Source organism: Pelmatolapia mariae, linkage group LG14 (genome assembly GCF_036321145.2).
Source record: "Pelmatolapia mariae isolate MD_Pm_ZW linkage group LG14, Pm_UMD_F_2, whole genome shotgun sequence".
Classification (NCBI taxonomy): domain Eukaryota; kingdom Metazoa; phylum Chordata; class Actinopteri; order Cichliformes; family Cichlidae; genus Pelmatolapia; species Pelmatolapia mariae.
The window spans coordinates 36599357-36615250 of NC_086239.1; the positions used below are offsets into that span (position 1 = coordinate 36599357).

A 15894-nucleotide genomic window follows, 5' to 3' on the forward strand; every position below is an offset into this window, starting at 1 on the left:
GTTTCGGCGTTAATGTACTTAAAAATGCAGTTTATTTCTTGTTTTTGCGCTTTCGTTGCCAATTGGAGTGACGCGTACCACGTGTACCGGAAGGCAAGATATTATTTATTGCGAACGTTAGTAGACTTTAATAACGGGCTTCAACATAACACCGGTTATACCTAATCTGATGACCTTATGGCTACCGTTTTATGTCTTGAAATAAAAAGCAGTTTTTTTTCCGCACCGTGAGTGAGGGAGACGGTGCGGGGAGTGACTCCGTCTGCTCCGACCTATTCCCGGTATCGCTTCTCGGCCTTTTGGCTAAGATCAAGTGTAGTATCTGTTCTTATCAGTTTAATATCTGATACGTCCCCTACCCGGGGACCATATATTAAATTGATTTTTGGAACAGGGAGATGGAATAGGGGCTTGCTCCGTCCACTCCACGCATCGACCTGGTATTGCAGTATCTCCAGGAACGGTGCACCCCCCTAAACATGTGGAAAAACAGATGGAGTTTAGTCAGTTGGATGCAGTACCAGTGTAACTGAGACCCCTCACGGTTTCTTGTGGCTGTTAACCTGGAATATTAGCACATAATAAATTGAAACACAACAACAATGCAAACACATAGTTGCTGCAAACAAAGCAGCACACACACACGCACTCTTCCATCTACAGTTATTGTCTTTAAGTCTTCTATTGATCATTTTCCAATATCCCTTTCTATATATTGGCACATTTATTTCAGCAGAAACAGAAAGCAGCTTGTGATTTAGAGCTATTTCTCATATTTTGTAGGCTTTGTAATATATTATTTAATTAGTTCAGTCTGTTACTGTTATCCTCTTGGAGCAACTGTAACCTACACAATTTCCTTAAGGATTATTAAAGGATTCTGATTCTGATTAGAGAAGAAAAAGGTGTAGTGCTGGTGGATATTTTTATTTTGCTTGCAGTAAATATTTGTATTTTATTTAACCTTCATTTATACAGCTAGTTCCATTGAGACTAAATGTCTTATTTATAGTGATCCAGTCTGCTTCTTATCCCTTTATTATTTTCTCAAGCAGAACCTGGGTCGTCTTTATGTATTTCACTGAATGTGTCTGAGAGAGAAAATGTTAAACATGTCTGCCTGTGTCCAGTGACGTATGACAATCTCTTGGTATGAAAACTGTTCTGTTGTTCATGAAATAAGTGGCTGTGTTACCCAGCAGCTCTCTGTGGGCTGTGGGTTTGGTCTTTATGTATATGTTTATTATCCGAAGCGCTTTACTCTTAAAGTTGGCTCATTCCTTGGTAAATTTGACTATGACTATATCAGCTGCATCTATGGGTTATTTTGGTAATAGATTGATCTATTGATGTTTTTTTCACCCATCAGTTGTTTCATTTGTCCAAAAAGACCCCAAAACCTTTTGTATTTACGTGACATCTGAAATTGTAATTTTTTTTAAAGAAAATATTTTCTTAAATGCCAAATATATAAATGCGCTCAAGTAAAGTCAAAGCCAAATAAAGTAAGATAAATATGCAATCTAAAATAAGATATAAAAAAAAATGAATCTTTACTGTCTTCTTAGAAGGCTTTGAGTTTTTGTAATGCGTCTGCTTGTTTAAGTGAATTTATGTCTGTAAGCCTTTAAAGGAGAACGTGGTGGCTGCAATGCAGCGATGCGAGTATATCAGCAGTCTGAAGTTTGCCTTTGATGCAAAGTTTTTATGCTGCTGCAAACAAGATGTTATGATGGTGTAGACATTAATTAATATTAACAATAATTTAGTGTCCAACGTAACGTCACTGCTGATGTGGTGATGTCAGTGTTTCTTTTCAAAACTGGGACCTGTGTTTGCTTAATATTGTCAGACTTTTTATTCACACGCTGCTCCTAAATCCCTTTGTATTGCAGGTGTGCTTTTAGTCGCAAATGCAGGTGAAATGCATGCGTTTACATCCTTCAACACATCGGCAGGCTACAGAGCTGGGCATTAAATGAAGCATCGAAGCAAAGACTGTTGAGGATTTTTTATAATCCAATTTTTCAAAATACTTGATGAATCGCTGCAGCCCTATTTTGCTGTAAGAAGTGTAATTCTTGCAAAATGCATGCATTGAATTAACATTTAAAGTAAGAAAAGGCTTCAGCTCTCCTCTAATAGGTTTTGTATTTGATTTTGGATCTGGACAGTTACTGAGGGTCGGCTGTGAGACGAGGGAGAATAGTAGGAAATATTGATCCAGCTATCATCTTGTCATCCTCATCATCTTGTTTCCTGTCACTGCAAAAGTGGACAGGAATGCTGATCTGCGGAATGTCCGATGTAGTTCCAGATATCTGGCTGATAGCAGCATCTCATCTTGACCATTTGGTGCCATTTGTTTTTCTCTGCAGCTGTTGTGTATTTCACCAAGCATGACATTTGTTAGTTCAGGTGTACCACATACTTCTCTTCCACTGGCTGGGATGTCCTCTCTAAGAAGGAGAATCATACTTCTGCTGTCATGGCAGTCCAGGCTTTGTTATGTGCAGAAGGGCCTAAACTCAACTCTAGCTGCAGCATTTGTTCTTGGTCCCTGTGAGCTGCAGGGAGCTCATGCGGTGGAGTCGTCCTTAATCTGTGTTTTCTGATGGGTCAGTCGATCTTGTCTTTCTCACTGTTATCACTGGTCAAGGTAAACATTCAGGGTACGGCAAATTTACAACCCAGAAAGGAAATGCCCAAAGCATGTGATTGGCTGCAGACTTCTAAAAATGGAATCGCATTGAGTAATCAGATGGCAAGAGCGAGCGTCAGCCAAGAGCAATTAGAAATTGAATGCAGACAGATGTGAATGAATCTCCAATAAAAGCAGTGACAGGTTCAAATAGTTTTGTTTGACCTATTGAGTCAAACAATGAGAGTCAAATATTGAGAGGAATCTGAAGCTGCAGAATGTAGTTTGAAATCATTATTATAGTGAGTGTTCCTGCTCCGGGACAGTAGGGGGCAGCATCAGTAGGATAGTCAACAGTCCAGCAGCAGAGAACAAAGGAACAGGAAGTGGTTGTACTGTTAGCAGAAAACGTGTGTGCTTTATGTGTTTTTTCTTTTTTTCTAAACATCAGACGTGAATCAAACAGTTTTCAGCTGCAGTTTGATTTAACTTGGAGTTACTTGAACTTCCTGTTGGTTTGTTGGTGGATTTAAGGAGGTTAAATGGATGAAAAAAAGTGATCTTTCAGTTAGCTTTTGCTGTGCAGATGCAGCAATGCATGATGGGAAAGACTCCTCGTATTTTATTAAAACTAAATGACCTGATGTGGCTCTGTTGGAAGCTCCTTCCTGTGTATATAAATAGTGTGTAGTCCCAGCCTCCTGCAGGCTGTGTTTGTGTTGATTGTGAGATTGTGAGCACCGTGAGTGTGCAGGGTTTGTGTGTGAAAGAGTCCCCCATGTGTGAGGTGAACAACTCATACTTACCTGGCAGGGGAGATACCATGATCAAGAAGGTGGTTCACCCAGGGCGAGGCTCAGCCATTGCACTCCGGTTGTGCTGACCCCTGCGAATTCCCCAAATGTGGGAATCTCGACTGCATAATTTCTGGTAGTGGGGGACTGCGTTCGCGCTCTCCCCTGATCACATGTTCAAAGACAACACAGGAAACACATACTCAGTATCTTGGTGCCTATTAAGGCTCAGAAATCTGCGTTGTTTTATTATTTGAGGAAGATGTTAGTGAAAGCTTTGTGCTGCACAGTCTTTTCACTGAAGTCCTTTGTGCACTGTGGAGCACACTGTCACCTCCCGAGTGTTAATCCACTTAACAAACAGCAGCTTCTTTTCTAATCCAGGGCAGCTCGTCCATCTCAGTCATGTTAGGAAAGGCATTTTTGTCCATGTGCAGAAAGACAGCCTGTTTTTTTCCTTTTCTTTCCTCTAATGGTTCCACAGCAGCCAGCATGTGTGTTATGCAGATTGTGGAAGAGGGCAGGGCTGGTATAACAGTTACCCAAAGTGTAGCCACCACCAAGCAAAGAAAATGGTTTAAAGATCTATGACAGACGAGCAGCTCAGACCATAACTTATGTTGACCTCACTCTTTCCTGTGTACACAAAAAACTGTCACGTGTGACCCGGTGCCCAATCAGCTAGAACAAACCATTTGTATTCACACTTTGTGGGCTTGTCCCTCATATACTACTTCATGCCACTGGTAGCCTTACATGCCACCATCCTCTAATCTGTGCAGATGTTTCTGTAAGGCTGGAAATGAGCTTTGCAGGCAGTGAAATGTTGATCATATAGTAGCAGTTCAGTCTGATTATGACAGAAACTCATCTTACTCCTTTGCTGTTGTTTGCACACAAGGAAGCTCTTAGAATATATGTGCGCAATAAACAGTGTTGTTCCTACTCCAGGACAGTAGGGGGCAGCAGCAGGAGGAGAGTGAACTGTTCAGCAGCACATAACAAAGGAACAGGAAGTGTTTGTGCTGTTAGCAGAAAACGTGTGTGCTTTATGCGGTTTTTTTTTTTTCCTTTTTTCTAAACATCAAATGTGAATCAAACAGTTTTCAGCTGCAGTTTGAGTTAACGTGGAGTTACTTGAACCTCCTGTTGGTTTGTTGGTGGATTTAAGGAGGTTAAATGGATGAAAAATTGTGATCTTTCAGTTAGCTTTTGTTGTGCAGATGCAGCAATGCATGATGGGAAAGACTCCCCGTATATTTTAAACTAAATAACCTGATGTGACTCTGTTGGAAGCTCCTTCCTGTGTATATAAATAGTGTGTAGTCCCAGCCTCCTGTAGGCTGTGTTTGTGTTGATTGTGAGATTGTGAGCACCGTGAGTGTGCAGGGTTTGTGTGTAAAAGAGTCCCCCATGTGTGAGGTGAACAACTCATACTTACCTGGCAGGGGAGATACCATGATCAAGAAGGTGGTTCACCCAGGGCGAGGCTCAGCCATTGCACTCCGGTTGTGCTGACCCCTGCGAATTCCCCAAATGTGGGAATCTCGACTGCATAATTTCTGGTAGTGGGGGACTGCGTTCGCGCTCTCCCCTGATCACATGTTCAAAGAAAACACAGGAAACACATACTCAGTATCTTGGTGCCTATTAAGGCTCAGAAATCTGCGTTGTTTTATTATTTGAGGAAGATGTTAGTGAAAGCTTTGTGCTGCACAGTCTTTTCACTGAAGTCCTTTGTGCACTGTGGAGCACACTGTCACCTCCCGAGTGTTAATCCACTTAACAAACAGCAGCTTGTTTTCTAATCCAGGGCGGCTCGTCCATCTCAGTCATGTTAGGAAAGGCATTTTTGTCCATGTGCAGAAAGATAGCCTGTTTTTTTTCCTTTTCTTTCCTCTAATGGTTCCACAGCAGCCAGCATGTGTGTTATGCAGATTGTGGAATATGGAGGACCACAAGAGCCACGCGCATCGAAATAAAAATTTCTGTGCTTTAATAATGAATTGTAGAATAAATTCTGCAATTGTAAATTCATTTTTGAATTCCAATTTAATAAACTGCATTTCAAAATCCTTTTTCCAATTGCATTTCAAAATCCTTTTTCCAATTGCACTTTAATAAACTGCATTTTAAAATCCTTTTTTCAGTTGCACTTTAATAAACTGCAGTTCAAAATCCTTTTTCCACTTGCAATTTAATAAACTGCAGTTCAAAATCCTTTTTCCACTTGCAATTTAATAAACTGCAGTTCAAAATCCTTTTTCCACTTGCAATTTAATAAACTGCAGTTCAAAATCCTTTTTCCACCTGCAATTTAATAAACTGCAGTTCAAAATCCCTTTTCCACCTGCAATTTAATAAACTGCAGTTCAAAATCCTTTTTCCACTTGCAATTTAATAAACTGCAGTTCAAAATCCTTTTTCCACCTGCAATTTAATAAACTGCAGTTCAAAATCCTTTTTCCACCTGCAATTTAATAAACTGCAGTTCAAAATCCTTTTTCCACTTGCAATTTAATAAACTGCAGTTCAAAATCCTTTTTCCACCTGCAATTTAATAAACTGCAGTTCAAAATCCCTTTTCCACCTGCAATTTAATAAACTGCAGTTCAAAATCCATTTCCCTTTCCTGTTCGCTCCGGGATTAGCTGCTGGATTAGCTCCTGGATTAGCTGCTGGATTAGCTCCTGGATTAGCTGCTGGATTAGCTCCTGGATTAGCTCCTGGATTAGCTCTTCGATTAACAACTTGCTGGAGGCTATTCAAATTAGCCACACCGTGGGATGTAAGGAGCTCTCTGATTGGTTGGTCAGACACAGGCTGTCTGCCAGCCTGGATTTTTCTAGCTCATAGCTTCGCCCTGCTAAGAAGCGTGTGTGCTTGTACAAAGGCCGTTCAGCCTCGGGATTTACACTCGGCTCGACACGGAAATGTGAAGAATGAAGGGACCCTGCAGCGAAACGGAGAGCGCAACCTCTGACTGAGTACTTGTTTACGCAGTCTGACCACCTGTTGAAGGTAAGGTGCTAACGTGGCTAACGCTAGCATCACCGCACGTAGCCCCATTATTTTAAGATCATCTTAGCTTATGAAAGTTTTACGTCGCAGCTGTACGAGCTCGCTACGTGTTTTGTAAGCTGCTGTGCTCTTCACAAATAAAGCTGGAAGCAGCTCAGACGGTTAGAACCAGCACTGAGCCCTGTTACATTTATACAGTGTTAGAGCAATGGCTGCAGCCTACAGCCTTTAAACTAGCGATTCAAATGCTGACAGTAAACTCGTCAGTCCAGATGTTACCACATTACTTTGTAATACTTGGAGTTAAAACAACTGAGACAGGCTGATTAAAATAACAGCTGTCAGTTCTCTCATTCCTTATATCAAGACTGGAGATCACACTACTGATTTCAGTTCATTTAATATGTGAGTGCACAGATTCATTCTCAGCTGGACATAAATGATGATCAAAGGTTGTATATATGATGAATTCATCAAATCCCAGCCTCTAACACAGTGCGCTGAATCTTAGCTTTGAATGTCCAGTATATTCTAATCAGTGCAATGTAAGCATTCACTGAACCTACAGTATCTACACCTGTGTGGTAAATGTGTGGTAAAGATACAGATAATGAAATTTAATTATTAATACAATATACATCATGAAAAATGAAAGCTGAAATTGATTCAGTTTAGTACTTTTCTCTGTATGCTCTGTGATTATAAAGGCCTTAAATTCTGTGATATATACTGTAAATGATTTTCACAGCGGTCTTAAAGTAGTTAAATCACTGCTGATAGTCTGGTTGTTTATATTTTCACGTTTTTGTGTCTGTACGGCTGTTTGATGACGATTTGGACTCCTCTGGGAGATGAGGACACACCCACATCTGTTCCATATTGCAGCCATGGATGGTGTTACAGCTCTGAGGCAGCTTTGGGCCATCAGACGCACACACTGGAAAAGCAGCACCTGGACTTCATGCAGGAGAGACGGCCTCAGTGATGATGGACTCTGCATCCTCTACTTTACCTCTAATCTCTTTCTTCTTTAACACACCATTAAAATCACTCCAAAAGAGTGTAAACTTACTGAGGAAGTCTCTAACTTGTACACATTTGTACTTTTACTTGTTTTATGAGTTATTTTTAAGAAGAGTAAAGTTATTCACATAAAGTTGTTATTCTTCTGTATTTATTCTTTTGTATCATGTACCACAGTCATACTGAACTTTACAGACCTGGTGAATTGGAGAAAACAAAGATCTCTCTCTCTCACTCACTCACTCACACACACACACACTCACACTCACACACACACACACACACACACACATATATATATATCATTCAGCTTCAGCAGTATTTCTATTCATCTTATGAATTCCAGTCTAATGTCAATTCACTGAGTTCAGTTTTGGTCTTAAACTCCAGAGAATACCACCTGGTTCAACAATCTTTTTATCTGATTATTGGCAAAATGTTTTCTTCTGAGAGATGCTGCTAGAGCTGAAATTGAGCCCAGAGAAACAACAAAGTTTAGTTCCTCTGGATTTTCCATGGGAAATTGTTTTATCACTCATCCAGGTGACTTCTCCAGTGTCACGGATGAGTGATGAATGTATCTCCCTCTGGAAACCATTGTGTCCAGTTAAAGTCATTCGTTTTTTTTTAAGGAGAGTTGTTAGATGCTGTGCTCATGAGGACAATAGGTTTTAACTTGCAGCACAATACAAAGCTGCTATACTGGATCAACGATCAAAACACTTAATTGAGCAGAATTAAGTCAAAATGTAATATCCTCATATGATGACACATCACACATGACCCAGCATTGTTCTAATAATGCAAACTTTCTTATTGGAAGTTTTCACAGCTGCCAGAAAGGGACAGATTTCTGTCTGGTCTTAATGAGTGGTCGTTGCTCTCTCGTTTTCTCTGGAATCGCGGCACAGAGGATGTAACACCCATGATAAGTGCTGAGGTGTGTGTCCCTGTCAGAAATCAGCCATCCTCAGCTTCCAGGTTAGGAAAAGTGGAACCAGAAGATATTCAAATGCATCTCTCCACAGCTGCTGATTAATTCTACAAAAAACAAAGTTTGTTAAAAACATTTGCAGGTGAATCACCACTGATTTATCAGTGACATCCATTTACTCAAAAATTACTGACAAGTGGACAACTAGAATATATAGTTTATAATTTCAAAAATGTCCTGTACAAAATGAACTATATATGACAAATGTGGTGTGGTGCTTGTGGAATTTTTAACAAGGACCCTACAAAACTTTACAATACTCATGCTGCCAAACTTTTGACAGCTAGGTGTGCAGTTCCTGCTTTAAATGCATTCACTTTTAAGATTAAGAAATCTAAGTGATAAGAGGCCAGAAATGTTTGAACTTGCTTATGAACCTAAATCACTGAGGCCGTCTCTCCTGCATGAAGGTGCTGGTTTTCCAGTGTGTGCGTCTGATGGCCCAAAGCTGCCTCAGAGCTGTAACACCATCCATGGCTGCAATATGGAACAGATGTGGGTGTGTCCTCATCTCCCAGAGGAGTCCAAATCGTCATCAAACAGCCCTACAGACACAAAAACGTGAAAATATAAACAACCAGACTATCAGCAGTGATTTAACTACTTTAAGACCTCTGTAAAAATCATTTACAGTATATATCACAGAATTTAAGGCCTTTATAATCACAGAGCACACAGAGAAAAGTACTAAACTGAATCAATTTCAGCTTTCATTTTTCATGATGTATATTGTATTAATAATTAAATTTCATTATCTGTATCTTTACCACACATTTGCCACACAGGTGTAGATACTGTAGGTTCAGTGAATGCTTACATTGCACTGATTAGAATATACTGGACATTCAAAGCTAAGATTCAGCACACTGTGTTAGAGGCTGGGATTTGATGACTTCATCATATATACAACCTTTGATCATCATTTATGTCCAGCTGAGAATGAATCTGTGCTCTCACATATTAAATGAACTGAAATCAGTAGTGTGATCTCCAGTCTTGATATAAGGAATGAGAGAACTGACAGCTGTTATTTTAATCAGCCTGTCTCAGTTGTTTTAACTCTAAGTACCATAGAGTAATGTGGTAACATCTGGACTGACGAGTTTACTGTCAGCATTTGAATCGCTAGTTTAAAGGCTGTAGGTTGCAGCCATTGCTCTAACACTGTATAAATGTAACAGGGCTCATTGCTGGTTCTAACCGTCTGAGCTGCTTCCAGCTTTATTTGTGAAGAGCACAGCAGCTTACAAAACACGCAGCGAGCTCGTACAGCTGCGACGTAAAACTTTCATTAGCTAAGATGATCTTAAAATAACGGGGCTACGTGCGGTGATGCTAGCGTTAGCCATGTTAGCACGTTACCTTCAACAGGTGGTCAGACTGCGAAAACAGGCACTCAGTCAGAGGTTGGGCTCTCCGTTTCGCTGCATGGTTTCTTCATTCTTCACATATCCGTGTCGAGCCGAGTGTAAATCCCGAGGCTGAACGGCCTTTGTACAAGCACACAAGCTTCTTAGCAGGGAGAAGCTATGAGCTAGAAAAATCCAGGCTGGCAGACAACCTGTGTCTGACCAACCAATCAGAGAGCTCCTTACATCCCACGGTGTGGCTAATTTGAATAGCCTCCAGCAAGTTGTTAATCGAAGAGCTAATCCAGCAGCTAATCCAGCAGCTAATCCAGCAGCTAATCCCGGAGCGAACAGGAAAGGGAAATGGATTTTGAACTGCAGTTTATTAAATTGCAAGTGGAAAAAGGATTTTTAACTGCGGTTTATTAAATTGCAGGTGGAAAAAGGATTTTGAACTGCAGTTTATTAAATTGCAGGTGGAAAAGGGATTTTTAACTGCGGTTTATTAAATTGCAGGTGGAAAAAGGATTTTGAACTGCAGTTTATTAAATTGCAGGTGGAAAAGGGATTTTGAACTGCAGTTTATTAAATTGCAAGTGGAAAAAGGATTTTGAACTGCAGTTTATTAAATTGCAGGTGGAAAAAGGATTTTGAACTGCAGTTTATTAAATTGCAAGTGGAAAAAGGATTTTGAACTGCAGTTTATTAAATTGCAGGTGGAAAAAGGATTTTGAACTGCAGTTTATTAAAGTGCAAGTGGAAAAAGGATTTTGAACTGCAGTTTATTAAATTGCAAGTGGAAAAAGGATTTTGAACTGCAGTTTATTAAATTGCAACTGAAAAAAGGATTTTAAAATGCAGTTTATTAAAGTGCAATTGGAAAAAGGATTTTGAAATGCAATTGGAAAAAGGATTTTGAAATGCAGTTTATTAAATTGGAATTCAAAAATGAATTTACAATTGCAGAATTTATTCTACAATTCATTATTAAAGCACAGAAATTTTTATTTCGATGCGCGTGGCTCTTGTGGTCCTCCATAGTGGAAGAGGGCAGGGGGTATAACAGTTACCCAAAGTGTAGCCACCACCGAGCAAAGAAAATGATTTAAAGATCTATGACAGACGAGCAGCTCAGACCATAACTTATGTTGACCTCACTCTTTCCTGTGTACACAAAAAACTGTCACGTGTGACCCGGTGCCCAATCAGCTAGAACACACCATTTGTATTCCCACTTTGTGGGCTTGTCCCTCATGTACGACTTCGTGCCACTGGTAGCCTTACATGCCACCATCCTCTAATCTGTGCAGATGTTTCTGTAAGGCTGGAAATGAGCTTTGCAGGCAGTGAAATGTTGATCATATAGTAGCAGTTCAGTCTGATTATGACAGAAACTCATCTTTCTCCTTTGCTGTTGTTTACACACAAGGAAGCTCTTAGAATATATGTGTGCAATAAACAGTGTTGTTCCTACTCCAGGACAGTAGGGGGCAGCAGCAGGAGGAGAGTGAACTGTTCAGCAGCACATAACAAAGGAACAGGAAGTGGTTGTGCTTTTAGCAGAAAACGTGTGTGCTTTATGTGTTTTTTCCCCCTTTTTTCTAAACATCAGACGTGAATCAAACAGTTTTCAGCTGCAGTTTGATTTAACTTGGAGTTACTTGAACTTCCTGTTGGTTTGTTGGTGGATTTAAGGAGGTTAAATGGATGAAAAATTGTGATCTTTCAGTTAGCTTTTGTTGTGCAGATGCAGCAATGCATGATGGGAAAGACTCCCCGTATTTTGTTAAAACTAAATAACCTGATGTGGCTCTGTTGGAAGCTCCTTCCTGTGTATATAAATAGTGTGTAGTCCCAGCCTCCTGCAGGCTGTGTTTGTGTTGATTGTGAGATTGTGAGCACCGTGAGTGTGCAGGGTTTGTGTGTGAAAGAGTCCCCCATGTGTGAGGTGAACAACTCATACTTACCTGGCAGGGGAGATACCATGATCAAGAAGGTGGTTCACCCAGGGCGAGGCTCAGCCATTGCACTCCGGTTGTGCTGACCCCTGCGAATTCCCCAAATGTGGGAATCTCGACTGCATAATTTCTGGTAGTGGGGGACTGCGTTCGCGCTCTCCCCTGATCACATGTTCAAAGAAAACAGACCCAAGAATATAGTTACTCATTCAGACTCAAAGATGTTTCTTATTGAGTATTTTAGGGAAATGTGCGTGAGCGGGTGATTTGAGTAATGTCAGAACTGGCTGCTGTGGCTCATATGTTGAGTACAATTTGTAGTTCTCTCTGTTCTCCACTAAAGGAAGATAAGAGCTTTGCAAGTTGGTCTGTGCTTTGTCTCTGAACTTTATTACTGAAGGAATTTGCTCATTCTGTGTCCTGTATTGATTAAAAATCACCACGTGGATAAAAATAAATATCCTCTCACCTTTGATTTTGCAGATGTGCAGTGTTATTTATTTATTTATTGTGACTTGAACACTATTTTTGCTTACACAGCTGAAAATGCACTAATCTAACACTCATAAGGTTTTACTATATCAGATTGACAAACGTTTACCACAGCCCTGTAGGTACTGTTCTTTACAGGGGTGTACAAGCCAAGTTCAGCTTAGCCAGCTCTTTGTGTTAGCAGGTTTGATCAACACTAAAACTAAGAAATGACCGTAGTTATCGTCCTTTGCTTACAGAGGCTTTCATTGTTGGTCTCTGTGTGTGTTTGTGTGTGTGTGTGTGTGTGTGTTTGTGTGTGTGTGTGCACAGCTAAAGAGAGTGTTTGATAAATCATCAGCCAACACTGATGCTGCAGACGAGTCAGTAGAGTAATGTTGCAGTCGGTAATCATGCGAATTTAAAAAATGTGTATTTTTTTTAGTGCTATCAGCGTTAATCTTGTTAAAATGACGAGCTAACCGCGCTACCGCGTTGACGACGTGCAGCCCCACGCACGGGGCGATCCGCGCTAACTCGCTAACAGAGATTTGTCACGTTAATGCGGTTATGGCATTAACGTCATTTTAACAAGATTAATGCTGACAGCACTAGTATTACCAGTATACCAGCTGGTGCTGCAGTGTTGTGGCAATTACACACTAAGGAGTGTCTGAACAAAAAGCAATTCGCTTCTGGCGCATTTCTTTATAGTGATGACATTTGCAGGCGGGTATTCAGGCTCTGGTTGCCTAGGAAACTATCCAGGGTTATTAATACCTCTGTCATTTGTCAGTCAGTGACAACCTTTGCTCATGTTGTTTGTGTGTAGCTTTGTTTTGGAGTTAGATTAAGAGAAAACAGAGAGGACTAACCAAACTTGGTATCATACCAAAAAAACAGGATCGTGAGTTTGGAATTGAGTTTAAATTATCAACATTTTATTGAATTAAAACCGACTTAGTAAGAAATGTTGAGGTTTTTTTATATCACTGTTGTTTTGAATGAGTAACTGGAAGTGAAAGAAAAGTCAACAAAGCAACCAAACCACAAACCAGATGGACTCCTGCTTGCTGAGGAGCAGAGAAATTATACCACCCAAACTTAATCATTTCTGGAGAAATTTGGGTGTGATTGTTGCCGCTACTGGACTTGGCCTGTGGGTTGCCTCAGGTGTAGATAAAGAGTTGGAGATAAAGAGGTTAGCTAACAAAGTTGAAGGGAGACGTCATTTATGTTTTTGTATTCAAAGTGTAGTGACCCTCACTGTTTGGGGACATTTACCTTGCTGTAGTAAAGCTGTCTGTAGTAGTAAATGATGGAGTCATTTTGTTTCTGTCTGAGATTTAAAGGATGCGTTGATGTCTGACACACAATATAGACAATAACATACTGGAATTGCTGCTTATGGGACTGCTTTGAGATTTCTGGGTAGCTTGAGCAAAGAGTGCAACGTTAAAGGCTGTATTGCCCTGAATGCACTTAATAGCACTTTAGGTGTGGATATGTCAGCCTTCTCTGCTTTCCTTGGTAGTCTCCACAATAATTTGGATTAGGGCTGCTCAATTAATCGAATTTTAATCGTGATTACGATCTGGGCTTTCAACGATCATTAAAAATGACTGAGCCGATTATTAGCTCCTCCTCTCGCGCTGCTCCGTGTGGTAAATCGAGCGCACCTCTCTTTCGAACACGCGTCACAACAATTAAGAGGACCCGAGGGAAGCTCGGAGAGCTCGGAAAGCTAAGCAGAATTTATTTGGTGAGGAGAGGATAATGGCTGCTGAAGAAAGAATGCCGTTGGTTGAAAAGAGAGGTAAAACGACTTAAGTGGTGTGGAGACATTATGGGTTCGCGGAGTCAGACGTGGATCAAGTAGACATAGTGTGGAAACTTTGCTACGGTGTCGTAGCTGCACCACAGAGCAACACTACAAATTTATTCAATCATTTGAAGACCGCTCACAAAGTGACATACGATCAAACAATGAAGGAACATAGAGAAAAACTCTTGACAACACCTGCTTCATCCTCACAGACTTCCATTCACGCTACCCTGTACAACGCGACTAAATATCCCAGCAGCTCCCAGAGACACAAGGAGATAACAAACGCGGTAACGTTTTCCTCGCCAAAGACCACTGCTCAGTTAACACAGTGAACAACCAGTGTTATGCAGTATTTTGAAGTTCACTAAACATAGATGTTTACATTTTTCATTTATTTTTTATATTGCAAACATTTGCACTGTTATCAGTATTTGCACACTATTTTATATTATTTTTTGACATCTTTAAAGCCATTATTCAATACATTGTTATTGTTAAATAAATATCGTCAAATAATCGAGATCTCAATTTCAGTGAAAATAATCGTGATTATCATTTTTGCCATAATCGAGCAGCCCTAGCAGGTAGTGCAACAATAGAAAAATAGTTGCGGGACGGCACAGTGTAGCGTTTGTCTAGGGTGTTGTTCATTTTCCTAAATCCCTCGTTTTGCACAGTGTTGATATATCCTTGGTCAGGTGATAGGTAATAGCCTCCGTAATTTCTTTGTGCCTGCGGGAGTTCAACGTGTATAGGGAAGCGCTGTATAAGGTTCCCGTTATTGATGTTTGGGTGGTTGACCGGGACGAATTTTCTCCTGTCACTTTCTCGTCATCCCTGACGTGCTCTCCGTTGTTTCTTTCCTGCCAATTTGAGCATCACACGGCACAGCTTCTGTATCACGTGGTATAAGGCTCCGCCCTTGTCATTTGTTGAGCAGGAAGAGTGAGCGCTTGTTTTCATGCAGATTACGTCCCGGATCAAAATGCGGTACAATCGTCGTCGTCTTTTTTTTTTTTTTTTTAAATCGTTGTCATTTGGAAATGAGATCGCACATAAGTATGAATCGAGATCGCGATTTTCTAACGATTAATCGTGCAGCCCTAATAAGCAGCGTTATCTCTGAATCGATCTGCATCTTTGTTACGCACTCGTCTTTACTTCATGTTTGTCTTGTAAAGATCCTTTACAAGACAAACAGTGGCATGTACTGCGCTGACTGCTAGTTGAAGTGAATAGTCTAAAATTTGTGTTGCGTTTGCCTCTGTGTGCTGCCTGTATGTCTTTTGTCTGTTCTTGCTCTACGTGGACTACATACACCTGCTCCCTGTCACTTCAAAACATGCATCTCTAATCAGTGAGAGCGCTTTGGCACTATCCCTACTAGTGAAGACTATGTTGTTTCAACAGTGCTTTCCTCTCGGGTTCGTTGAACTCGGACACGCATAGAATCAACTTTTCCATGTTTTTGTTCATAGTGTGTTTGAACTTGGCGTGGCTGTAGGCGCAAGAAGTAGAAAAGGATGGGTTTCAGAGCACAGTGCTACTTTCTATGTAAAAGGGCCTTAAAAGTGCACTGTTTATCTTACATCCCTCTCTGGTAAAAGGTTTACCTTTAAAGTAGCCAGATAGGGCTGTTCGATATAACGATATATATCGGATGACGATATAAAAACATCTATCGTTTCATTTTACACTATCATTTGTTTCGTGGTGTCGCAAAATAAACTGTTTACGGCAATATTTTTTCATCGTTTTGACGGTCACTGTAGTGGCTATATTAATTTCTTAAAGTTCTCTCTTTCTGTTATATTT

General features: G+C 40.4%; 1 long non-coding RNA gene and 4 other non-coding genes across 5 annotated transcripts; 4 read left to right on the forward strand and 1 right to left on the reverse strand.

The window, feature by feature from the left end:
• Positions 1–283: 283 nt before the first annotated feature.
• Positions 284–474, forward strand: LOC134642159 (U2 spliceosomal RNA). The gene has a single exon (XR_010095889.1). It is a non-coding gene; the product is annotated as a U2 spliceosomal RNA (small nuclear RNA).
• Positions 475–3439: 2965 nt separating this feature from the next.
• On the forward strand, positions 3440–3603 carry LOC134642212 (U1 spliceosomal RNA). Its single transcript, XR_010095939.1, has one exon. It is a non-coding gene; the product is annotated as a U1 spliceosomal RNA (small nuclear RNA).
• A 1265-nt stretch (positions 3604–4868) lies between these two features.
• On the forward strand, positions 4869–5032 carry LOC134642325 (U1 spliceosomal RNA). Its single transcript, XR_010096050.1, has one exon. It is a non-coding gene; the product is annotated as a U1 spliceosomal RNA (small nuclear RNA).
• Positions 5033–7620: 2588 nt separating this feature from the next.
• Positions 7621–9984, reverse strand: LOC134641268 (uncharacterized). The gene is made up of 3 exons (XR_010095518.1): positions 9836–9984; positions 8851–9018; positions 7621–8520 (listed from the first exon to the last, which is right to left on the reverse strand). It is a non-coding gene; the product is annotated as an uncharacterized LOC134641268 (long non-coding RNA).
• A 1797-nt stretch (positions 9985–11781) lies between these two features.
• On the forward strand, positions 11782–11945 carry LOC134642439 (U1 spliceosomal RNA). The gene has a single exon (XR_010096155.1). It is a non-coding gene; the product is annotated as a U1 spliceosomal RNA (small nuclear RNA).
• The last annotated feature ends 3949 nt before the right edge of the window (positions 11946–15894 follow it).